This window comes from Marmota marmota, unplaced genomic scaffold, assembly GCF_001458135.2.
Source record: "Marmota marmota marmota unplaced genomic scaffold, marMar, whole genome shotgun sequence".
NCBI classification, from domain to species: Eukaryota; Metazoa; Chordata; class Mammalia; order Rodentia; family Sciuridae; genus Marmota; species Marmota marmota.
In genome coordinates, this window is record NW_026000174.1 from 23,964,339 (window position 1) to 23,991,699 (window position 27,361).

Here is a 27,361-nt window from a genome sequence, read left to right on the forward strand (position 1 = left end):
AAAGACCTTTTCAACATGTTCATCTTGCTCTGTAGTAGGCTGTCCATCTGTTATCATTATTATTTTAAAATTCCTTTTAAATTGATTCCATTTTAATGGAGATGATTTTTGAGAAGGGGGCATTGTTTTACTTTGAAAGAATCTGATTTTGCCATTCCAGGAGTTATATAGCTTCAGAACAATATTGGAATGCTATATTTTTGTGTTTTATATTTAAAAAAGCCCTTTACGTGTATGCTCCCCATGTAATCCTTAGACATCTAGTTTATAGTCTTCATGAATTGGGAAACCCAAAACATTAAACTGGTAGGGAAAATAGTGTTTGAAATAAATTCAGCCAATGGGGCTGGGGATAGAGCTCAGTGGTAGAACACTTGTCTAGCATGTGTGATATGGTGGGTTCAATACCTGGTACCATCAAAAATAAAACAAATGAGCCAGGCACTCCAAATGGTAAAATTGAATAAGTTCGACCAAAGTATAGGACTTCACTAAAATCTGAAAAGGCTGATAATTAAGGGTCTTTATTATCTAAAGACTTTTTCTTTAATTGCTTTGTAAAATTATAAAATGTTGGTTGATAAGACATATAAAATATACACAAATAGAACTCAGATCAATGATGATTATAGTTAGCATTTATTGAGTACATAATATGAGCCATTTTATACACTTTTTAATGTATTAACTTATTTACTCTTCAAACCTTAAGATCAGACCTTTTTTACAGGTAAGGACATTGAGCATAGAGAGGTGAATAACTTAAGTTCCCAAAACTAATTAGTAGTAGAGACTATTAAGGGCAATGTTTTTGTGGGAACCATAAGGTGTATGCATGCACAAATTTAATTTATGTAGGGAAGAAAATCATTGTGAATAAGATTACAGTCATATATTGGGTGAACAGGTAGATACTCATTGTAATAAAGGAGCTTGGTTTATTAACCTGGATTAGTGACAATTTTCAACTAATATCTCAGATTTGTAGCCTTGGTTGCTGTAGGACATCTGAGATGGCAATTCTTGATTGCTTGCTTTAGTTTCTATTGTCGTTCGGTTTTACAGAAGCAGATAATTAGACACGAAGCTCTGGAGCCAGTATTGTGGGTCATAGTGTCCCATCCCAGGTCTTTATACCTCTTCCTTGTACCCTCCCTTTGTTAGTAGAAGTGGGCTACCCTGGGAAGGGTGAGACTGCTGCTGAGCGCGTCCTGAAAAAGTTAGCTGGAGGACACCTGCTGATCACAATACCTGTCCCCAAGCAGGATAGCAAGTCCTTTCTTGAAGGAGGATTGGAGTGGCAACATCTCCATGTCTACCACAGTTTGTAATCTTTAATGTAAAGATGTTAGAATCATACAGTTTCATGATTTCTGTGAACGTTGAATTATTGTAGCCATGTGTGCTTCATCAGCTATTGAAATGTATGAAACATTTGAGAGAATTTTGCACATGTATATTAGTATTAGATTTGCTGGAGTTACATAAATGCTTATGGATTTCACTGGTTAGATTTTGTAATTGTAGTTTAAAATGTCTGAGAAAAATTTGATTAGTTGAATATGCAAATCATTAAATATTTTAAGGAGTATTTAGTCTGTTTAGCTTGTGAATTAGCAGAGCATAAGTGAAAGTGTCTATATTTTTATGGAAAGATTATGAGATTTATAGACAGACTAATAGCATTTATAAATTAAGATTAATGGTTTAAGAAATTCAATTTTGGCTGGGTGCAGTGGCACATGCCTATAATCCCAGTGGCTTGGGAGGCTGAGACAGGAGGATTGTGGGTTCAAAGTTAGCCTCAGCAAGAGTGAGGCACTAAGCAACTCAGTGAGCCCTGTCTCTAAATAAAATACAAAATAGAGCTGGGGATGCGGTTCAGTGGTCGGGTGTACTTGAGTCCAATCCCTAGTACTGCCCCCCCCCAAAAAAAAAAGCAAGATAATTTTAACATTTTTGCTATTAATAAGAAAACTAATCATGTTTTTTCTTTTATGGATTTTCTTTCTTCACTCACAGGACTTTGACGATTTCCTCTATGTTCAATGATTCTTATAATTATCACTCAAACCCTGATTTCCCACTTGAATTTCAGTTCTTATTTTCAAGTTCAGATTTTCATGCTCTATTTTAATATATATCAATAGCTTAGATTCAGCATGTTAATTCTCTCCCAATACTTATGCTCAATGAACCAATGGCCTTGACTTTGTTAAATATTTTTTTTATTCTTTTAAAATCCCAAACTAGCAAACTTGACTCATCTGTATTCTGTACATACAGGCATTAAATTGTTACTTTTTGCTAATGTTTTTAATGTTCATCCTCCCCTCCACAATTCTTGCCTATTGCCTAGATCAGGCTGAAGAAAATATTCCTTCTAAATGATCACCACAGTCTTATTATCTTCCTCTTTTCATTTAACCAGTTTTGCATATCAATCTTCCATATTTTAGAATCTTCAGTGACACAATAATTCTCCTATGTCATGTCAAAGAACTTATAAATTTTAGAGCCTAAGAAAATATAGAATATAATGTTTTAGTCAGCTTTGTATCACTATGATCAAAAGACCTGACAACAACAACAACAACAACAACAACAAAAAAAAGACCTGACAAGAACAACTTGAGGAAAAGTTTATTGTGGTTCACAGTTTCAGAGGTTCAGTTCATGGTTAACTGACTTCATTGCTCTGTGCCCAAGGTGAGACAGAACATTCTGGTTGCCTGGCATGGTGGAGGAAAGCAGCTGAGGACAAGTCAGTCAGGAAACGAGAAAGAGAGAAAGAGAGAGAGAGCTCTGCTCACCAGGGACAAAATATAAACCCCTAAACAATGTCCCCTAATGACCTACTTCCTTTAGGCACACCCTTCTTGCCTGCAGTTACCACACAGTTAATCCATATCAGTGGATTAATCCACAATTAGGTTTTAACTCTCATAATCTAATCATTTCACCTCTGAACATTCTTGCATTCTCTCATACCTAAGTCATAACAATATAATTCAATCCCCCTTTTCCTTAGTTTTATGGAAGAATGAATCCCAGAGCTATCACATGACATTGATAATTGGTGACAATTCTGGAGTTGATCTTAAGGTGTATATAGACCATGTCTTTGAATTCCTTTTTATCTCCATTGTACTGGGTGTTAAATTGTTCATTAAGTAGAACATCTAATATTTATTGATAAGTAAATTAAGCCATCTCTGACTCTCTGTTAGTAAGTTCCTTTTTAAAAAGATGTAAATTTAATTTAAACAATCATAAGCAAAAAAGTTAATTTCCTAGCTCACAAGTAAAAGTCCATTAGTAGAAGCATGGGAGGATTCAATGGCTCAAATGATTTCTATTTAGTTCTGTCTCTTGATAGGCCCTCTCTCTGTGGCAGTATGATGACCTGTGGTCAAGGTATCCCAGAACTTACAGGAAGAAATCATTCTCCCTATCAGGATTGGGAGAAAGGTTTCCAGAAAGGACTTTCACTCATTTTGGGTTTTATGAGTCTGTGAATGAAACACACTGTCTAGAGAAGGAGTACTCTGAGCAGCCAACCTGGGACACATATCTCCTTCAGAGTTGAGGAAATGAGTTTATTCTGATCTACCACCAGAATCCCATGGAATAGATGAGAGATAAGTGCTTAAAAAGAAGAGATTTTGGAAAAGTGGGAGATAAGCACTAAATTTACTTTTCTTGCCCCCAATATCTGAACAGCCACCAAAAAATCCTCCATTGTTGGATCTCTCGGATCTACTTTCTCTCTTTGATTCTACTATCAACAATTTAATCCTACTATCAATCTCTTAACCAATCTTTTGGCTACCAGCCACTCTCTATAAAATTTATCCTATACACAGATAAGCACCTTAAAGTAAAGAGGTTAAAGTCATTTACTTATTCAAAGTTATCCCCTTTGTTGGGTGATTAACTCCTTAGCTTGGCATTCAAGTTTTTCAGAAACTGGTTAACATTTTTTGATTTTCAGTTTTACAACACCAGATGCAGTAGGTGGGAATGGAGGTGAGGAGTTGAAGGACTGTCTGGAACACCTGCTCTTCAGCTAATGGTTTTGTGATATGGAGGTTAGATGTTCTGACTCAAAGGTACAAGCTTGGGGTATTCATTTTGTTGTTTTGTTTTTAATTTTTAATTATATCCCAGCAATATAAGCATAGATCCTAACAGAAATACTTGAAAGGATTGAATACAACAAGAAAAAAATTCATTGGCTTCTTTTTCAGATGCAATTTTTTTTTTTTTTTTAGTTATAGATGAACACAGTATCTTTATTTTATTTATTTTTATGTGGTGCTGAGGATCCAACCTAGTGCCTCACCATGGTAGGCAAGCGTTCTATCACTGAGCTACAACCCCAGCCCCCAGATGCAATCCTTTGCAACATTTTATTCCATATTTCTCAATATTTGTATAATAACTCTTCTCACACAACCCATCATCATTCTGACCCCAAATCTATTTGACTGAAAATTTGTAAAGCCCTCAGTTCACTGGCTCAGTCCTTCAGTGTTCCAATCTCAACCTGAGAAAATAATCTGATTGTCCCAAGTTGTTTTCTCATCAGGCCATGGACCACTGGCTCAACTTTGAGTGGGCTGTTCCTAGTCAAGTCTCTACTCTGAACTATTGTCAGGGTTGGCACAAGGTAGTAGGAACTCTAGAGTGGTTAATCATTTGATACCTGATTGTAGCTAACCTCACAGATTGAAGCATTTAATTCAACTACAACTATCTACTAGCAGTTCTTACTGTTTGAGGCTAGAAACCTAGAGACTACATTTCCCAAAAGACCTTACAGTTTAGGTTCATAAACCTAGTTTTTTAGAACAGATATAACAGTGGAAGTTGATGGTGAATGTTCTGAAGTGGAAGTTGTATTTCTGCCACTTCTTTTATTTCCACTGGCAGATGTTGGTTTCTCTTGAGAGAGTTCTAGCAGAGGTTCCAGTGCTGGGTACCCGAATTTCAAGGATGATGAAAGACAGGGAGCAGGGCATCTATCTTGCTGGTTCAAATCATGGCAGAGTCAGCAGCTACTACAAGTTTCCTGACTCCCCTACTGCATAAACACAAGTGCTCATGTTGGGCCGGTTCTGTAATGGTGTTCTGGAAATTATCCCTGAACCCCCAGCTTCAACTCTGTTGTTCCAGATCTTCCAGTGCTTTCATGAACTCCTAATTCCTCCGTAAATATACTTCTCACTAATTTGAGAGAGTGAAATATGTTATATATGCCATTGAATCTTAAATATGTGTTTAACACTTATTTCAAGGTGGTGGTAAACAATTAATTTTCATCAATTGAAATTATAGACAGGTGCCTAAGCAGTACTGATATTTTGAAACATTTTGGCAACATATTTCACATTTTTCTGTAGTGTCTATTCTTTTTGCTTTTGCATTTTTTCTGAACCAGACACATTCTTTGGAGATATTTTAGAAAGTTAAAATTTTTTATTCTAAAATTGATCTGTGGTTCCTCACCAATAGCATGGCCCATGAATTATTTGGTTTTGGATTTAGTCTACCTGATGAATTTCATTGAATTGTACCTGCATAAATGCAAGACACAAACACATATGACAGACTTAGCTAGACTCTACTTAGCTAGACTTAGCTATGTTTACTGTGATGCATAGTAAGCATAAGTCCCAGAGGAAGACTTGTTTTAAATCATATCTCTGTTACCTGCTATTGTACGATCTTGGGCATCTCTATTTCCTCACCAGAAAAAATTGGTTTAAAAACAATCACATAAATAGTTTCTGGGTTTAAATGAAATAATACATGTGAATCCCTTGTCATAGGGCCTGGTATGTAAAAAAGCATATAATAAATGTTAGACTAATACTGTTAGTTTCCACTTTCCTAAACTGTATTTCATGGAGGGGCAAATTTATGTTCCTCCACCTGTGTCATAATTTGAGTATGATGACCTTAACTCATTCTATGGTTACTAATTATCCCAGTGATATTTCATGTTTGTTTGTTTATTTTTTAATGGGAAAATGATTTGGCAGCTGCCCAACTGCCTACCCTTGAATGCAGCTCTGGCTGAGATTTGGAAAAAGGAGGATCATGTAAGCATCAGAAACTGAGGGAAGGAACTTTCACATAGAAAAGGCAATGGCAAATATTGAAGAGTAACATCTGGTATAATGTTTAAGAAAAGCTTGTCACTTACTCTCAATCATGACACATTTCACAAATAAGTTTCACATACTCTTTTTCTAGATGTTGCAGCCAAGAACTGTTGGTCTAGAAATTACTAGACCCCAAACTGAGAGGCTTGAATATAGCAAATCAGATATTTTTTCACATCTTGTGGGAGGGGGTAGGAAATATGTTTGTATGAAGAAGTCCAATTTCATATGTTATCTGGAACTTTGCAGAGCACCTCCATAATCTCTTTCTCTTATTTGAACCTCAAGACAACTTCTGTAGTTAAGCAGGGAAGTATTCTTATTCTAATTTCACAAATAAGGAATCTGAGACTTAGAGAAGTTGATAAAGTTAGTTGTGATCACACACATTTATTAGAGGAGGCACAATTTAGACCCGTTTTCCTGATTCAGATTAGTGTCTTTCATGCCTCCTTTTCTTAAGAAAGTTTTCAGATTGGGATAGTTTTAGAGTACTCCTGCCAAATGATATGATCAGAGCTGTCATTTGGAAAAACATTATGTTTTTCTAGGGTCATCCTCTTATAGAAGGTGAAAACTAATCTTATTCTCCTGACTTTCTTGGGAAGGTTGGTGTTCAACTTTTAAAAGCCATCTCTTTTCAAAGAATGCCAGACACTGGCAGTTTTTAAAGCCAAAGTGAAGGTTTGCAAGTCATTTAAACTCTCAATTACTTGGGGGAGAGACTGAAATGCCAGGGGATGGGGTTATTTATAGTACTGCACTGAGAGCCAGTGTATATATTTATTTGTACAAGAGTGGAATCCTGGCTCTGCATCATTTCCTGACTTGTTTGAGAATTTGGGCAAGTCATTTATTATGTCTGCATTTTTTGGAATTATAGCCTTGCCTCAAAGATGTGCTCTGTGAATAAATGAACTTCTGTTTGTAAATCTTGTTTAAATTTCTCTGATGAAAGGCGGATCAGTGTTGGCAGCTGTAAAGAATAAGGATGCTGACAATAAGGAGTATAATAACAGCAGCTCCTTGAATTTATGCAGTACGTTGCTTGGAGAAACTTTGAGTGCTTTCCATGTATTCTATTAAAGAAACATAAATATTAATATTTCATGAGAAATCATTCTTACTGTAATTTTTAAAGTACAGAATTGAAAGAGTCTCTTTTATCTCTTCCCTTTCATTCCCCTCACCAAAGCTAATGACAATAATAGTTTTTTGTATATCTAGACATATATATATATACACATACTAATATATATCACTGATATATATATATATATATATAAATTACTTCAGCAACACAGTTTGACATCATCAATTTTCTTGAAGAAATTTTCATTCCAGCATATACAACTTTTTTGAACAGATGCATCCTTTTCCATTGATTTGTTTGATTATTCCCTTGTGGGGAAATTTGAGGTTGTTTCTTATCTTTCAGCACTAGAAATATGCTACAATCAATGTCCTATATATACGTATTTGTGCATTTATGGGTGTACTTCTGTGGGTTAGATTCCTAACATAGAATCAATGACTTATTAGGATTTAAACGTGTGTATTAAATTGTACTCTCCTAAAGACTGTTGTTCTAGGCCTGTAGTTACAGTTCCATATATAGCCCACAAGAGTCCCTATCTTCCATGCCTGTGCCAGTATTGCTTTGTATGTTATTTGTCTTTCTAAATTTTGCAATTTGATAGGTGAAAATTGATTTTAAAGTATATTTTCTTGATTACTAATGAGGTTAAACATTTTTTAAAAAATGTTTATCACAGCTACGTTTATACATACAGTATAACCAATGTGATTCTGCAACTTGTACACTTGGAAAAATGGGAAATTATACCCCATTTGATTCAAATGTATGATATGTCAAGATCATTGTATTGTCATGAGCAACTAATAAAAAAAAGAAATGAAAACGTACATTTATACAGAGAAAAAAAGATGTTTATCAATCATTTACATCTATTCTCCTGTGACTTACTTTTCAGGGGGTTTTCCAATTTCCCTTCTGGGTGTTTTTTTTTTTTTTTCCTTAACTAATTTGTAAAATCTTGTAAAATACTGATTGTGAATATGGTGTTAGGTATGTTTCTCCCAGTTTGCTGTTTATCTTTTAAGAAATAGTTGATTTTTTCTTTTTTGGCTGAGGAATTTAAAAAAAATTTTTTTTAGTTGTCTATGAACCTCTATTTATTTATTTATATGTTTGCAGTGCTGAGAATTGAATAGTATGAGGTTTTTAAGTCCTTTGGGTATAGACCGAGGAGTGGGATAGCTGAGTCAAATGGTAGTTCCATTCCAAGTTTTCTAAGGAATCTCTATACTGCTTTCCAGATTGGTTGCACCAATTTGCAGTCCCACCAACAATGTAACATCTCTAGCAATTAGAGATACGCAAATCAAAACTATTCCAAGATTTCATCTCACTCCAGTCAGAATAGCAGTTATTAAGAATACATGCAACAATAAGTGTTGATGAGGATGTGGGGAAAAAGTCACATTCCCTTTTTACTTTATGCTACTTTTTTTTTTTTTTTTAACTTTCTAAATTCTATACATGTGGGCTGGGATGTGGCTCAAGCGGTAGCGCGCTCACCAGGCATGCGTGCGGCCGGGGTTCGATCCTCAGCATCACATACAAAGATGTTGTGTCTGCCAAAAACTAAAAAATAAATAAATAAATATTTAAAAAAAATAAATTCTATACATGAGAGAAAACAGGTGCTATTTGTTTTTGCAGAGTCTTACTTATTTTATAATGATCTCCAGTTCCATCATTTTTTCTATAAATGATACACTTCCATTTTTCTTTATGGTTGAATAATACTGCATTGTGTATATATACCACCTTTTCTTTATCCATCCAACTGCTAGTTGGTGTCTAGCTTTATTCTATAACTTTGCTCTTGTGAATAGTGCCACAATTGCAGGTATCTCCACAGTATGCTTTCATTCCTTCAGATTTATATCCAGGAGTGGTATAGCTGGATAGTATGGTAGATCTATTTTTAGTTTTTTGAGGAAAACCCATCTGTTTTCCATAAGGCCTGTACTAATTTAAATTTCAACCAACAGTTTGTAGGGTTCCTTTTCTCCCACATCCTTGCCAGCATTTGTTATTTTTATTTTGTGTTTGGTAGTTGTAGATGGACAGCATGCCTTTCTTTTATTTGTTTATTTTTTTATGTGGTGATAAGGATCAACGCCCCCCCACACCGCCCCTGTCTCACAGTGTGAGGCAAGAGCTCTGCCACTGAGCTACAGCCCCAGCATTTGTTATTTTTGTTTTCTTGATAATAGACATTCTGTCTGGGGCAAGAAGGAATCTCAATGTTTGAGTTTTGATTTGCATTTCCCTAATCGCTAAAGATGTTGAACAGTTTTTCATGTGTTTATTGGCTGTTTATACTTCTTTTAGAAAGTATCTGTTCAGCTCTTTTGCCTATTAATTAATTGGATTACTTGTTAATTTTTTCGAGTTCTTTATATATTCTGGATATTTATCCTTTGTCAGATATTAATTCTTTGCTGCTAAAGGGTTGTCTCTTCACTCTGTTGGCTGTTTCTTTTGCTATAAATCTTTGTAATTTGATGTAATCCCATTTGTCAATTCTTGATATTTTTTGAGTTGTTGGAATTCCGTTAGGAAATTGTCACCTCTACCTATATCTTGAGATGTTTCTCTCATATTTTTCTATGGTAGTCTCAAAGTTTTAGGTCTTTCATGCATTTTGAGTTGATTTTTATATAGGATAAGAGATAGGGATATGATTTCAATTTTCTACAGGGGGAAGTTCAGTTTTCCCAGAACCAAATGCTGAAGAGGCTGTCTTGTCTCCACTGTATGTTTTAGTCTCTTTTGTTAAGAATCATATGGCTGTAAACATGTGGGTTTATTCCTGGGTCCTGTATTCTATTCCATTGATCTACATGTCTATTTTAATGCAAATACCTTCTTGTTTTTTTGTTGTAATGACTTCATAGAATATTTTGAAATTGAGTATTGTGATGCCTCTGGCTGGCATTGTTCTTTTTGCTCAGGATTATTTTGGCAACTTGAGGTCTTATAACTTCCAATATGAATTTTAGGATTATTTTTCTAGTTCTGTAAAGAATGTCATTTGTATTTTGATGGAAATTGCATTGAATCTCTTGAATGCTTTTAGTAGTATGGCCATTTTAACAATATCAATTCTCCCAATCCCTGAATTCACATGAATTCAAATGTCTTTCCATTGTCTAGTGTCTTCTTCAATTTCTTTCTTTCTTTTTAATATTTATTTTTTAGTTGTTGTTGGACACAATACCTTTATTTTATTTATTTATTTTTATGTGGTGCTGAGGATAGAACCCAGGGCCTTACACATGCTAGGTGAGTGCTCTACCACTGAACCACAATCTCAGCTCTTTAATTTCTTTCTTCAATGTTTTATGTTTTATAACTTTCATTGTAGAGGTCTTTAACCTCTTTGTTTAGGTTTATTCCCAGGTTTTTTTTTTTTTGTTTTTGTTTTTGTTTTTAGATTATTGTACATGGGATTGTTTTCCTAATTTCTTTCTCAGTGAGTTCATTAGTGGTATATAGGAAAGCTACCAATTTTTTTTTTTTTTAAAGAGAGAGAAGAGAGAGAGAGAGGATTTTTAATATTTATTTTTCAGTTTTTGGTGGACACAACATCTTTTTATTTTATTTTATGTGGTGCTGAGGATCAAACCCAGCACCCCACGCATGCCAGGTAAGCACGTTACCGCTTGAGCCATATCCCCAGCCCAAGCTACCAATTTTTGTCCATTGATTTTGTGTCTTGCCACTTTGCTGATTCTGTTTATTATTAGAGATTTTTGGTGCACTCTTTAGGTTTTTGCATGTATAGACTTATATCATCTGAAAAAATAGAATTATATCATCTGAAATAATTCTTTCTTATTTGTATCCCTTTTATTTCTTACTCTTGCCTGATTGCTTTAACTTAAGTTTGTAATACTATGTTGAATAAGAGTGATAAGAATTAGAATTGAAACCCTTATTTCAGTCTAGATTTTAGAGGAAATGGTTTCAGTTTTTCACCATTATACATTTGGTATAATGTTAGCAATGGATTTGTTGTAAATCATCAGTGATATGTCTCTACATGTATTTGCTTCTTTTTGGTTTTTTTATTTTTAATTTCAAGAATTCTTTATATATTCTAAATATTCGTCCTTTGTTAAGGTTTGCAAATGTTTTCTCCCAAGTTTGCAAATGGTTTGCAAATATTTTCTCCCAAGTATGTAGCTTATATTTTCATATTTTCTACATGAGCTTTCACAAAGTTTTAATCTTGATAAAATCTGATTAATTAATTTAGGACATATTTGGTGTTGTCTAAAAACTTTTTGCCTTACTCTAGATCCCCAAGATTTTGTGTTATGTTTTTTCCTAAAAGTTTTATGGTTTTACATTTAGGTTTGTGATTCAGTTTGAGTAAACATCTTGGCGCTCTTTATTTATTTGGCCTGTGTTTATCTGCTTGCTCCAGTATCATTTGTTGAAAAAAATATTTTTTTTCTTTTTTTTTATCGAAGTGTTTTGAAAACTTTGTCAAAATCTTTTTTTTCTTTTTATTTTTTTAGTTGTATTTGGACACAATACCATTATTTTATTTATTTATTTTTATGTGGTGTTGAAGATTGAACCCAGTGCCTTGCATGTGCTAGTTGATCGCTCTACTACTGAGCCACATCCTAGCCCTGTTAAAAAATCTTTTGTGCATATTTGTATGTATCCGTTTTGGGGTTCTTTATTCTATTTCATTGCTCTGTGTTTATCCATCTTGATTGCTGAAATTGGGTAGATAGATTCCTTGCACCATGTCCTTCTTTTTTGAAATGGTTTTACCTGTTTAACTCCTTTGCTTTTTTCTATAAAATTTCAGTGATCTTGTCTATGTTTACAAAGTGCAGGAAACATTATGAGCAGGTTTATGCCAAATAAATTTCACAAATTCCTTGAAAAATGTAATTTTTGCAAATTGATACAAGCTTAAATAGACCATCTGAAGAAGCTAATACCTTTTCAAGAAAATAAATGTTATTTTTTTTAATAAGAAAGACAAAAAAAAAAAGGAAGGAAAGAGGAGCAAACTGGAATTTCAGTAGGAATAGCATTAAAACTATCAATTTGGGGAAAACTGGTATCTTTCATATTGTGAATCTTCTAACTGATGAATATGGCAAGGATCTCCGTTTTTTTAGATTCTTTTTGACTTCATCAATATTTTGTAGTTTTCAGAATAGAAGTTCTGTGAATATTTCACTACATTTGCACCTAAATATTTCATTTATTCTTTTCTGTTAGTGATTTTAAATGGTACTGTAATTTTTTTGTGTTCATATTCATTGCCTGTGTAAAAAAAGATGCAATTTAATATCCTGATGTGCACAGTCCTTTTCTTTTTAAACAAGAACACCTTATTATTTAAAGGCAAAACAAATAATATTGACACACATATAAACCTCAATAAGAGAATTCACTGGGATTTATACATAGAAATATCTATTCTAGTATCCAGTATAAGTGAAACAATGCAGTGTGACATATGACAAAGCAGTAATAAAGTGGCTGTGGTTACATTAGGAATAAGAAGACATAGAAGGTCACATGAAATATTAATCTTTCCAATAAGAGAGTTCATGGTTTAAAATGTAGTATTTTTGTTTCACAACTACAAACTATTAGTAAGTCCTTAACCTTGAAATTAAGAAAGTGGATAGCTTAATAATCTATGAAAAAGTATGCTTTATTTGATTTTCAAATGTTAAAGTAATCTTGTATTCCTTAGTCATAAGCATCATCATCACTTTTACATTTTATTGGATTTGATTTGCTAAGATTTTGTTAAAAATTTGATACCTTGAAATTGAATTCAACACATGTTGATTTATATTGCCATATTTTATGGACCAACATAAAGTCTATCTTTTTTTTTTTTTAATCAAGAATTGAACCTAGTGGGGCTGGGATGTGGCTCAAGCGGTAGCGTGCTCGCCTGGCATGAGTGGGGCGTTGGGTTCGATCCTCAGCACCACATAAAAATAAAATAAAGATGTTGTGTCCATTTAGCAACTCTGAATTTAATATTTTAGCTAAAGCTAAAAATGGCTCTAATAGCTGGCTTGGATGACTAAATTTTGGACTCAGCAATGGCCTACTTTCAGCAAAGTTCAATGCCAGAACTTCCCTAGGATGATATATACTAGGACTCCAAAAGCTAAGGAGGTAGGAATGCTGGAGTAGACTTTCACGTGTAACCTGCACATCCACCTGCCTCTTACATTTCCTAAGAAGTCCCAGAGGTTACCTTACCCCCAATTAGGAAATACATTAGTGAGGAAGATCCTAAGATCCTTGACAAGCTCTGTGACATCTGTTCTCTGTAGCCCAAAATGATAGTGGAAGATGCTAGCATCGAAACGGACATAATACCACTCCTCATTCACCTTTTAATTATATCTGTGTGACCTCCTTTCTCTCATAAGCATATGTGTTCTCTTACTTTTCTGGAGCAAGAGGAATTGTTAAAGTGAGAAGTTTCCATTTTAGATCTCTAGTCCTTTTGCCTCTGACCGCTGGCAGCTATTTTAGGGAAGAGTGGGAATTTCAAAGAATATTGAAAGTAATAGTAGACAGGGACCAGGTTTTCTCAGACCTTTCCTCCTAGTTACCAAAAAAAAAAAAAAAAGAGAGAGAGAGAACCTGGGAATATTATATGAGAAATTAAGCATGTTATAAGTTAGGACTGTTTGCCATTTTCCCGGTTCTCCTAGGACCCATAACTCCACCAATGATATGCTTTTTAAAATTTCAAATTAAGTTACCAGAATTGAGATAGAGAAAGCAGTTAATTTTATCAGTTGTCAAAGGAACTACATCGACTTGTTTTAGACAGCCAAGGCATTTTACTGATAATTTTAGAGTGATTTGTATGTTCTCAGAATTAATGAAACATTATTGATTTACGGAAGTGCCTTACCTTATCACTGATAGGGTAATAATTTGTTTTCCAGACTGAAAATAAGATGTCACAACTAAAAGGAAAAGAAAATTTGTGGTATTCTGAAAGAAAATGTATCTTGTAGCAGACTCGTTTATTTAAAAATTTTTGAAAAAGGATACACTATCCTTTTCTTGTTCATAAAGGCACCAGTATTGGTTAACACATTTAACTACTGCTGATTAAATAGATGACTAACTGCTTAAGCATCATCATCTGTGAGAATCTGAATACTTGTCCTGAAGTTTTGTCTGTGCCTTGAAATCTTTCATGACTATTTTGTCTTTATAGCCAGGTCAGTGCCTTATCTTGTAAATTCTAGTGCATTAGGGTAAGAAAGTACCTGCTATCATGTACGAATTCATGTATTTTGCCTAAGGGAAGGGACTTGTGAACTGACATCAGATGACTTTTTTCTCTTTTCATTATAGGTTATTCATTTGGTCCCTCTATTTTTCTCAGGTTTGTCTGGGACTAGCCTAGCAGCTCCATGTATGAATGAGGGGTGTGGGAAAGCTTTCATGAGCTCCCCCAAACCTGCTCTCCAACTATCACTTCCAGCATCTGCTAATGTACCTTAGGAGTGTCTATGTTCCCACAGGACCTTGGCCCCATAAAAAGATATGAAGAAACTTACCCAAATAACAGATAAAATTAAGTGGCTTCACTGCTGTGAAGTATCATTATCCTTCCCATTTGGGTTTCTATTGAGACATTATTTTTCCACCTCTCCATCTCCTTTTTATTCCCAACTGTGGCAAACGTGGAAATGAATATAGCACTCATTCTCCAAATTTACCTTAAGACCACTTTACACTCTTAAAAATTATTGAAGATCTCACACAGCTTTTGTTTGTGAGAGTTGTATCTATTGATAGTTACTGATTAGAAATTAAACAAGTATTTACTATTTTAAAACACAAAAAAACTTACTGAACATTAATGTAAATAATATTTTATGAAAACTTCTAGGCTTTTCAAAACAAAAAAATTAGAAGATAAACATTGTTTTACATTTTTACAAATTTCTTTAATGACCAAGAGAAGACAATTGGATTCTCCATTTGTGTATGCAATCAATCTATTGCAAAATATTGCTTTGATGAAAGTATATGAAGCGAATCCAGCACTAAAATACTCTTCAGTATTTTAATAACTTTTCTAGATAAATGTGGATACTCTTCTTTGATATAACACCAACACTTGACTAGTGTAAGTTTCTTAAATAATGTTTCCACTGTGTCATCTGAAACCATAGCAGCAAACACTTTCTATCTTATTAAAAGTCTTGTGATCTGTTTTGTAGCTTGCAGTTTTCAATTTCCCATTCATGATTTTGTAACATCATGCATTTGGAAAATATTAGTTGACTAGATGATGATGATGATGATGATGATTTTGTGGTGCTAGGAATTGAACCCAGGGCTTTGTGCATGCAAGGCAAGCACTCTACCAACTCAGCTATATCCTCAGCCCCTGGATTACTCAAATCTTTTAAATTTTGATACAGTTCATTATACAGCATCAAAAAACATACAATTGGGCGGGGATTGTGACTCAGCAGTAGAGCGCTCTCCTAGCACGCGCAAGGCCCTGGGTTTGATCCTCAGCCCCACATAAAGATAAAATAAAGATTATTGTGTCCAATAAAACTAAAAAAATAAATATTAAAAAAAGACATACAGTCATTAATATTATCCTTGCGAATAAAAAAATTCTCTGCACTGAGATTTTTGTCAAGCTTATGGTGGCATTTAGAAGCTTCCTCAAATTCTTTCACTTGAAAGTTAGAATGTTATCATTGGCAACAAATCTGTCAGTTGTTTTCCTTGTAGAGGTAGTTCACTTCATTCATTTGGCAAAATGTCTGATAGATTCCCAATTCAGAAGTCTGAATTACTGTTGTTTGACTATTGAAAAAAGATGGTTCTTCACAAAAAGTAGCAGCAAATTCAGCTTGCAACTCAAACAATTGTACATGAGTATTTTTTTCTTGACAATCATCACATTTTAGCATTCAAAAGAAGTGTTAATTTAGATTTTTTTTTTGTCACACAGAATGTTAAAAAGGATCAAAGGGTGAAATTTTAATAATACTAAAATTTTTTTTACTGCTTCATTAGGGGCATTACATAAAATTGGCTTTTTTTTTTTTTTTTAAATTCTGTGAGTGCCTGGCGATGAAGAACATAATGGTTATTAACACCGGTTTCCTGCTTAATATGGTTTGAATGTTTTTGTCTCTTCTAAAATTCATGTATTGGAAACTTAATTGCCAGTGCAACAGTATTGGATGGCGAGCCTGAATGGTAGATGTTTAGGATTAATGTATTAATGTCAGTATGAAAAGGGCTTGTGGGAGCATTCTCTTTGGCTTTGGCTTTTTGCCAAGTTTGGACACAGTATTCTTCCCTTCTCAAGGACAAAGTGTTCAAGGCACCATCTGCAAAGGACAGAAACCAGATTCTAACTTGGCAGTGTCCTGACCTTGGACTTCCTAGTCTCCAGAACAGCAAGAGAATAAGGTTCTGTTCTTTACAAATTACACAGCCTTGGGTATTCTGTTACAGCAGTACAAATAAGACTAAAATGGCACTAGTAGTTTTACCCATAATTATTTTTGCACTATCAATACAAATATCAACACGATAAAAAATAAGTAACAACTTGGTATGACTTGGAAAATAGTTTTATCACACAAGTCTTACACATTGAGAACTGCTGGTTTATAGATCCAGCATATGAAAAAGTAACCCAGTTCTAAAATTTAGGCCCTTTAATATAATCAGCCTGCTGGTTATTATTATTATTATTATTATTATTTTTGCTTTCTATGTTCTTGCTGTACTGATTTTTTCTTTTTTAATGGCTTCTTTGGGAAAACCTATCTACTTATTTTCCTTAGTGTGTTGGATCTTCAACTGTGGCACAAATTATTTTTTTATCAGTTTGCCCAGTAAGTCAATTATTACATTGAGGCATAATCTTAAGATATATATCAAGAGTTACATTTAGCCTATCTACTTACTATCCTCTAGAAATTCATCAGCTTTCCTTCTGGTGCTGACAATATTCTTCCTGATTTTTCTAGTATTGCTATTTGTCTTTTCTTTCTACATCTTTATTATTTCAATGGCATTTTTTGGAAGGAGAACTGGAAAAAAAACTTGGATTCCTTTGTCACTTCCTTAAATCTAAAAGTATTATTTGTATTTGGGAATAATAAAAATTTGGACTTTCCATTAATTTAATGAATCTTTCCTCTAACTAGTGGAATTGAGTAGTGAGGGTTTAGGTGCTGTGTGCCTTGGAAAAGCACTGCTTGCTCTTTGTCAGTATTGGCTGAGCTACCTCTACAGAGTTCATTTCAAGGGCAGGGAGGTTATACAAGCCAGAGATGTCATGGTGTATCAGCCTTTCTAGCTGGCTTATTCCCAGAGCAATGTTCTGTTCTTACTCCAAACAGTTCTTCATTGAGTTTGGCAACAGGAATTGGGTCTGGCTCTTAAGGTCTTGTTTAAAAATGTCTATCCTCTTCAGTATGTTTTTATGACTTCATATTTTCTGGCATGAAATTAAGATGAAAATATCTTTCTTTTCACCAAGTTCTAAGTCATACAAATAGATGGGAATCTTTGGGGAACAGATATTAGGTAGGGGGCTGTAGCATGAGAAGAGGCTGTGTACCATCAATTGACTGAGTAATGCAGAATTTGGGATGATGTCATTATTCACAATGTGTGTGCATGCGCATACATGCAACTATTAGCAACATATCAAGGTCTTCAAGCCAGGAAAGATTAGACTCCATATTGAATTATAGTAGATATTTTATACTTCAGTAGAGATGAAGTTCACAAAGATTTCTTTGAAAAGTTGAAGTTTTCTACAATAAGTCAAAATTTAGAAGGCAGAGAGACTTTTAGGAAGGTTTTCAGAAAAGGTGTATTTATTCAGTTCCTATGGATGGTGTCAGACTCATTCTTGTTGCCTTGATATACAGTACATTTTTAAAAGTTTCTATTCAGGACTAGAAAAATCATCATTGAAGCAGAAGTTCTCTTTGAGCTCATAATGTTGTTTAGCTAAGAATAAATTAGTATGCAAACACTTGATGATTGAATCTGAGTAAAATGGCCTGGAAGAATTAAAAACTTCTAAATGGCTTTTAATAGTTACAAATTCAGGAAGAAAATGAGTCTTAATCATTCATTTCTAATATAACCAACATGGTTAATAAGAAAATATTATTGTTCCACATCCATAGCAGCAACAATAGCACCATTTTTCAAAGCTTCTCTCCAAGTGGCCTGTAGAAGAGGATTATTGCTCAACAGATACTCATTCCGTCCCCTCCAACCTCTATATAGAGAGTAGAGTATCCTTCCCTTTTTTTTTTTTTTTATATTGGATTTGGATGTGATTTGCTTTGGCCAAGAGAATTGGGCAGAAGCAATTGGTCAATAGAATTGGGAAGAAGTGATATCTTCCAAGATCTGAGCCTAGTTCTTAGAAGGAGTTGTATACATCTTCACCAAAGCTGTATGAGCATTTGTCCTCTGCCAGGAGAAGAAAATGCCCCCAGGGGTCCCTTACCTCTTCAGCCTGACTACCTAGCTTCTCCACAGACCTGCAGACTGCAGAATGACTGTCAGCCAATTTTGAGACTTGTGAGCATGGGAGTAAATGTTATTGTTTTGTGTCAGTTGTAGGGTGGTTTGTAATGCAGCAAAAGCTAACTGTAAAGGAACTCATGCATTTCCTAGACACCATACAAGTTTTCTTCTAGGATATTAATGTAGTAGGTGTGAATTACTGAGAGAAGTAAGATTGACAAAATTTTGCTGAGTGGGGCCGAGGTTGTGGCTCAAGTGATAGAGTACTTGCCTAGCATGTGTGAGGCACTAGGTTCGAATAATATAGATATTGTGTCCACCTAAAACTAAAAAATGAATATTAAAAAAATTTTGCTGAGTGCTTCTTAGACCCATAGGTTGTTTGAGTGTGTTGTTTAATTTCCACATAATTATAAATTTCCATGTTTCCTGTTATTTATTTCTACTTTCATCCCATTGTGGTTGGAGAATATCCTTTATATGATATCAGTCTTCTAAAATTTTTGAGGCTTGTTTTATGGCCTAGCATATGGCCTGTCCTAGAGAATGTTCCACATATGTGTACTTGAGAAAATGTGTATTCTGCTGTTATTGGGTGGAGAGTTCTATATATGTCTCTTAGATCTAGTTGGCTTGAGTGTTGTTCAATTCTTTGTTTCCTTATAAATCTTCTGCTAATTATTCTATCCATTACTAAATGTTCACCATCATGTACATCCACAGGACTGGGATCCTAATTAGAATAAGATATATTCCATGTTTATATAAATGTATCAATAGATTCTACTGTCATGTATAACCAAAAAGAACCAATAAAAAAGTGGGGTTGTCCAAGTCTCCAACTGTTATTGTAGATCTGTTATTTTTCTCTTCAATTCTGTCAGTTTTGTTTCATGAACTTTGGGTCTCTGTTGTTAGGTACATATGAGTTTGTATATCTTCTTGATGGATTGATCTCTTTAATAATTATAATATTCTTCTTTGTCTTTCTGGTCAGAGGCTCTTGACCATCTAGAGTGATAAATTGTGAAAATTCAATCTATTTTCCCACCAACATCTACTTTAAGCCTAACTTGAATACAATAAATTCTATAACATTTGATGCTCAAATGGTATGGATGATATTTGATGTTTCAAGGAAGGAAACAAGACCAGTTTGGTTAACATAGTGGTATCAAGAGGAGTCAAAGAAGTAGGTAAAGTTCAGTTCAGGTAAGGGTTTGCAACATAGGGTAAGGATGAAGGTTTTAAGCATGATAGTTACATTTAAAAAAGATCACTCTGGGAGCTGTATGAAGAAGAAGTCATAGATAGTCAGGGAGAACAGTGAGGCTTGTTTGGTAGTCCAGACAAGAAATACTGATGGTTTGCATCAGAGGAACAATAGTGGAAATGAAGAGACATGTAGACTTTTGAGATGATTCTTGGGTATAGGACTTGAAGATGGATTCATGTGGGGAATGGGAGAGAGGACTACAGGGTAACTCTTAGTTTTTTGTTTGTTTGTTTGGTGTTTTGTTTTTAGTTCTTGGCTCAGACACCTGAACAGCCTTTCCTGAGACAAGGGAAAGAAGAGTAGTAGATTTTTGTTTTCACTGATTGGCCAATTGCTTGGGTGAGAAGAATAAATCACTTTGGTTTTCTTAGTTCAAAATGCTTTAGATCTATTTCAAGAAGGAAAGAGTGGTCAGTCGGTTCAGATACTGTGAGACATCAAATAAAATAAAGATCATGAAGTGACCCCTGAATTGGCAATATGGCTGTCATTGGTCATGTTGAAAACAGAGTCTCTGGCAAGTGATGAGGACAGAAACTTGATTGGAGTGGATTGAGGAGAGATTGTGAGATAAGGGGTGTATATAGACCACTCTATCAGGAAGCTTTGCTATGGATAGGTTGATAAGTAATTGGTAATAGTTGGAAATTATGAGAATTAAGGAAGTTCTTTTTAAATACTATGGAGCACAATTAACATCCCTGGCCTCCACCAAATGTCACTAGGGCTCCCTGGTCACTGTGACACTAAAATATATGTTCATCTATTTCCAAAGACTCCTTGGAAGGGAAAATCCTGTCCTTCTTCCCTTTCCCAACTACAACATCTTTGTGTAATGATACAAATGATCTAGTAGAGAAGGAAAATGCTGGAGAGAAACAGAAGAATTGCAGGAGTGAAGACTGAGAGCTCAAGAGTAGATGAGGTCTAAATGGGACAGAGATTTTTGTTCTTTGTGATGGAAAGAAGGAAAGAGAATATATGCTGATTGAATATGTTGGTATTTTGTTGGTGGGAAGATGAGGGAAAGCTATTAATTGTCTTTAAAAAAAAACAAGGCATGATGGTGGGTTGTCTGTTGGGTGTTGGGACACATATTGGGGTAATGAATTTGTAGAGGTAGAATAAGATGGGGCATTTTGAATGGAAGAAAGTGAATGCTAGCAATGTGTTTTTGGATTGAAAGAAGAGGGAGAGTCGATTTAAGATTTCATAATCTGTTTCCATGGAGAGTAAATTTAATATTTCATAGTCTGTTTCCACTATTCAATGCAGCTATGTAAGTACAGAAGCCATGTCTTATTTATTGTACACCAGCATACCTACAACATTTGGTATGATGCCCACTGCCCTGAAGGTACTCAATAAATATTTATTCAATGATGGAATAGTGCTTGGCTCCCTGTTAAAATTGTCTTCTTAGAAGATACCTGCCCACCAACTTTACCAGTATGCCATAGACATGACTTCTTAGATATTTCTAATCTTAATTCATTCCTTGTTCTGAGACCTCTGAGCCTTCTGCAGGTCTTGAGCTGATCTGCTTATCTAAGTGGTATATTCTGGATGCTATCTCACCTGCTCATCACCTTCTAGATGATCCTTTGTGTGTGTGTGTGTGTGTATCTACTTGGTTCCCTTGTCATCTCTTCCTTTAGACCCATATGTTCTTTGGAGAGTCCCAGTTCTTTGCCTTTTCCTCTTTCCCAACTACTAATGGCATAGGTGAACTCCTCTTCCCCTCTCCATTAACTTGGGGCTTGGCTCTATGGCTGCTTTGGCCAATTAAATTTGGAAATATGACATATACTATGTCTGAGTGAAAGCTTTAAATGCAATTGCCTAATTTGGCTTGGCCATTTCTGTTTCTGCTTTTTACCATATGCATAGTAAGTTATAGACCTTCTTCCTGGGTTTTGGAATGAGAAGAAAGCAGAATAAGACCCAAATCTAACCCATAGCTGGACCCTCTGAGTGGTGAAAAATATATGTTTCAGGTTAAAAACCACTGAAATTGTAGGGTTATTTTTTGTTGTTTGTTAGTGTGCAGAGTTAATCCATGTTCCTTAACCTAAGAATTGACTTTCAAGCTTAAAACTTTCAATCTACAAAAGGAATGTAATGCTTGGTCCTAGTTGGATCAAGGCATTCTTTTCCACTGAGTCCAGATATCACTTCAGAATCCTCTTGAGTACTGTGCTCCAGGAAGCTTCCATCAAACATAGACGAATAGTGAGATGAGACCTGTTTAACATGTTTCCACTATACTATTCTATCTTCCAAATTTATTGATGACTTTTACTTAGATGAGTCCTTCAAAGCAGGAATGTCTGGAGACATGCCAATCAAATATTCCTGAGCTCAGAGAACTCATTTATTTTTAATGCTTATCATGTAATTAGTGTCTTTGAGACAATAATGCTATCATACTAATAATACTCAAGTCCATCTGTATCACCTGTTCAAAGTCACACACTAGGATTTAAACCTGATCTGTTACTTCCAATGCCCACAATTTTTTTTTCAGTATATTCATAGGCTCAGATGTGGCTAAGGGATTCTACCAGCAAGAGCCCTTGAATTTCTTCTCTTTCAGTGCCCCAAATTCTTTCTTTTTAGGCTCCAGAGAATATCTCTTTCCATTAAAGTGTTATTATAGTTGAAGAGAATTGCAATGGAACTGTATTTAAAAAAGGAGTAATATATTAGTGGGACCAAGCGAGGCAAACAATTGGGTTCAAAGTAGCATCTTAGGCTCTACTGAAAAAATGGATGAGGAAAGTCAAATATTCTCAGCACATTGCTGTCAACTTGCCCATTAAAAAGGCACAGTGAAGGCTCCATCAAAACACAGATTGGAGGATGAGGCAGCTAGGAGCTGAACTGCGAATTTTCTAGTAATGGTTAAAAATTTAACTGAGATCCAGTGGGGTAGTAGTCCATGATTCTACCTGCAGAGCAACTCACTCATGGTACAGCCAGTCATTATAATCAGGGTAACCAAATAAAGAAATCCCTGCTAAGATATAGGCTTTTCCTGGGGTATTAGGCGAAGTGTTCTTCTACAGCTCTGGGGATGAGGTTGCTATTGTTCCATTTTACATTCATCCTTCAATGATGACATTTTTTTCAAAGTGGTTATGATTTTGGCCTTGTCATTCCTGCAACTAGGAATCTTTCAAATTGTCCATTCTTGGCAATGTTTAATGCCTTGCCCCTGTCCTTCTGTCAGGGGCAGCTCATTTGAGCTGCCAAGAGGGTCTGCTTTATTGCTCAGCCAGCCAAGGCCTAAGCTGCTTTATGACATTTCAAAGTGAATCGATGATAGAGATTTCAATTTGCTTCAGAAGAGAGTTGTCAATAGGCCTAGAGCTCAGAAAATGAGTGGCCAGATCTTCAGAAGGCATTGATTTGACTGGACATGGATGAAAGACATCCTGAGTGCTGTTTCAGCATGCAGTTACTCTCTGAAATTCGTCTTTACTGATATGGAAGTGCTGCTTCTGAAGAATGTGTGGGTAGCCCAGTATCTATGTCTAGAATTCCTTTTTAACTACTTTGTTTGTGGTGATCATAGGCTGTTTTTCCCTGTCTTTTGGAAGACCACCCCTCCTCTATTTTCAGTACCTGTGGCTTGAATGGAGCTGATTTCTGATCTTTATTCCAGGAGTAGGCATGTGAATTCAGGACTAGCCAATGAGAAACATGGATTTGACTTAGGGATAGACTTTTTAGCTGTATCTGTCAGGATCCTGGAAACAGGTGACACTTTCAAATTGGGTTATCAAATAGCCAACCCTTCCACAGAGGTGTGGGCAGAGTGTAGGTAGGAAAATCATAATGGATAATGCAGTTTTGGTGGGCTACTCATAGTAAGGCACTCACCCTTAGGTCGAAGAGGTAAGATTAGGAAGCCATTATTGGAATTCAAAGAGAAGGAGTGGGTGGAGAGGGAGAGGGTCAGGCATGGAGAGCTGTGATCAGCAACTGACTATCTGCTGAGAAACACAGCCAACCCAAACAGACCCTTGCAAAGGGGCTGGGAAAGAAACTTCTTAGCCTTATTTTCCCCTCCTCCAGTCTACCTTCTTTCCATAGGCAATACTCCAAGGAAGGTCTTGGGGAAAGGAGCCATTGATGCATCCACACAGACCAACCTCAGCTAGAGAAGGGAGAAGAGTAGAGTTGGATTTGGAGGTCAGGACAATTGAAAAGTGGTTTTAGGACTTTCAGTGGGACAATTGGGACACATCTTCCCTGGAATTTCTGTGGACAATAAGCCTGGGGCTACTTGTGTCTATATTCTCTCTGGAGACAGAAAGCAGAGCAAAGAGATGGCGATAAATTCCTGGTATACCTTTTAAGCACTTGGATCCAGTTACACTTGAAAACCCCTCCTAGAATTTTGAGATAGGTGCCAATAATTCCTCCTCTGCTCTAACCAGTCAGGTTTCTATCATTTGCATATGAAAGATGCCTGACAAATGACCTATTTGCTTACTTCTGTACATTGCAGAGCTCAGCTCCTGGGTCCATGAGTGGCTCCTAATTTATTCATGTCATCAAATCTAGTCTCCTTGGTCTGCACAGATGGCATCCTGTCTTTCTAAAACCCTCTCCAATTGCAGCCTCAGTTCCATCTAGTTCCTTGTAATCTCAAGAAAGCCAGGATATTAGTGGCTCAGAGGCATTATTGAGCAACATCTGGAATTTTATGAATTCAGTGTGTTTCAGAGACACTATTTCAAAACATGCAGGGAAAACATGCAGGAAAAAGTCCCTTTTGGTAGGGGGACAAAAGGCTATAATTAATATAGATTGAGCTAGACAATTTAATTGAGATGTAGAAATGTCACAAATTGGCAAATATCAGGCCAGATCAAATAATTCCATGGGAGAAATACTTTAGCATAAGGATAGCACCATTCCATGTGCTCAGGCTGAAATGTTCTGAAAGATATTTGGCTTTGAAGGACATTTGGTATCCTTGGTCAGAGTCTTTGATAGGTGGCAGGTCCTATATTTTTAGTAGTCTTCTTTTTGGAGAATGTATGTGTGTGTATAACTAATAAAATCATCTTTATTATTATATTTTTCATCATCAAGAAAAAAAAAGAGAAATAATTTGTAGATTGAAGTCCAGGAGTGATCAGTCCTTATCAGAGAAGTCCTGCAGATTGACCTTCCCTCTAGGCCCACATCTCTAGCATTTGCTCCACCATCCAGAGCAGGGGCAAAATTCCTAATCTGCACATATAGAAGTGGGGAGTAGGAGAAAGGGTGAAGTACATTGTGGCAGAGCAGAAAGAGCATACACTTGAATCTGGACAGGGTATCCGGTTCCTTTTATTAGCTGTGGGACCTTGGTTTATACTGTCTGAGCATCTGCATCCTTCTTTATGAAATGGGAATGGTAATACCTGACTCAGTCTGTGGTTGTAAAGATTAAATGATATAGAATGAACAAAGCTTCTAATATACTACCTGCAACTGCCTTCATAATGGTCAAAACAATAGCAATGATGACAAATATGGGCAAGTCAGATCAGCAGCATATCAGAAGTTCAGTTTGAAGCCTTGTATGATAATCTGATACATTAGCAAATGTTAGCTCATTTTTCCCTTCTTTGTGCTCTTCCCAGGAGAGTTTAGTCCTCAAATAGATCCCTCTACTAACTATCTCAGGGATCCATGAGATCGTAGAAGCAATGATAGCTTCGATTTGACTCTTTTATCTAGTAAGCCTATCTCTGATAATTAGCCTAAGAAATTATCTAAAAGGAAGAAAAAGCCACTTGTGCTAAAATGCTTACTGTAGAATCATTTATGATAGTAAAAAACCACCAACATCCAATGAGGAGGTCAGTTCATTTGCAGAAATTCAAATGAATGTGTTGTTCTTTAGTAACTGAAGTGCTAATTTCAAAGACTATACTGTACATTGACATGGAAATTTGGACAGCTTTCATTGGGAATTTGGACAGCTTTCACTGGAAATTGTTCATGACTTAATGATAAGATAAAAGAATTCATACAGAAATGTGTCCTTATTCTGATATACTATGATATAGGCATGTGTTCAAATGAGAGGCACCATTAGGAATTACTTTTTCCTGGGTGCTTCATTTTTATCATCTTTACACATCAGGTTTGTATATTCTGATATTCTCTGATCTATTATGACTTAGTTTATTTTTTGATCAGGCATGAATATTTATTATACATAAAACCCACCAAGGACAGAATTCTTTGGAGTAGCAGAAATTGGGATGAATTTTGGTAATGTATCAAAATTTTGTTGATGGGACTTATACATGAATATTAACCATAGTTTAAATTATAATTATGGAATTATCCTTCTGTCCCTGTTTATGGTAAACATTAACAATAATTAAGATTAGAATTATGGAATGATGTTCTGTCTCTGTTTTACTTGGATTAGGAAAAAATGAATTATTGGATGTAGAATATTTAGAGAAAGTCTGATACAGGGAATATAATCTGTAAACAAAAAACCTATAGCATTGACACACTTATGTAAGGGGCATCATTCTTACATAAATTAATGCAAATAATATTCACAACAATGTGGTGAGGTGGGGACTATTAGAGTCTTAACTTTAGAGGTGTGGTAACATGCATAGAGAAGTCATTTACCCAGGGTTGCACCACTAGCAAGAGGCAGGGCTGGAATACCTCTCTGGGGCCAGGCACCAGAGCCTTGCTTCTCACCAGTCTGCCACTGACCATGTTCATTAAGCACAGTTGCTATCTTTTAGGCTTCTGGAAAAACCAAACCAAAAACTAAACAAACAAAAACAAGTGGCCTGTTGGATTTTAGGGGAAAATGGTCTTTGAATCCTGTGTCCCCCAAGGATGATGAGAGCTGGTGAAGGGGCTGGCCTTTGTTTCTGAGCCTTCTGGAATGGAGGGTGTGGAGACACTGGGAGTGGGAGAATCTTGGGTGGACTCATTTGCTTGTTGGTGGAGGAGTTAGTACATCCATGACAAATATGTTACTAAAACCACATATATAGAGTGTAGCAGAAAAGGAAAAAGTTCTGAGCAACAGGGGTCTGAGGGTTGTCTCTGCTCCTTGGCCATGTTTTGCTTCTAGGACTTTGGAACTTGAAAGCTGTCCAAGATATTTTCTAGAACAACATATTCCTCCTCCTGCACATGCACACAGTTTAGAGTAGTCAGGTGCCTTGATTTCTGCTGCCCCACTAGGCTTCACCTCATAAAGACTCACTACATCCC

General features: G+C 35.6%; 1 long non-coding RNA gene across 3 annotated transcripts in view; it reads left to right on the forward strand.

Moving 5' to 3' along the window:
* Positions 1–27,361, forward strand: part of LOC107135653 — a 58,863-nt gene that overhangs the window by 2,084 nt on the left and 29,418 nt on the right. The gene's annotated exons all lie outside the window — the stretch shown is intronic.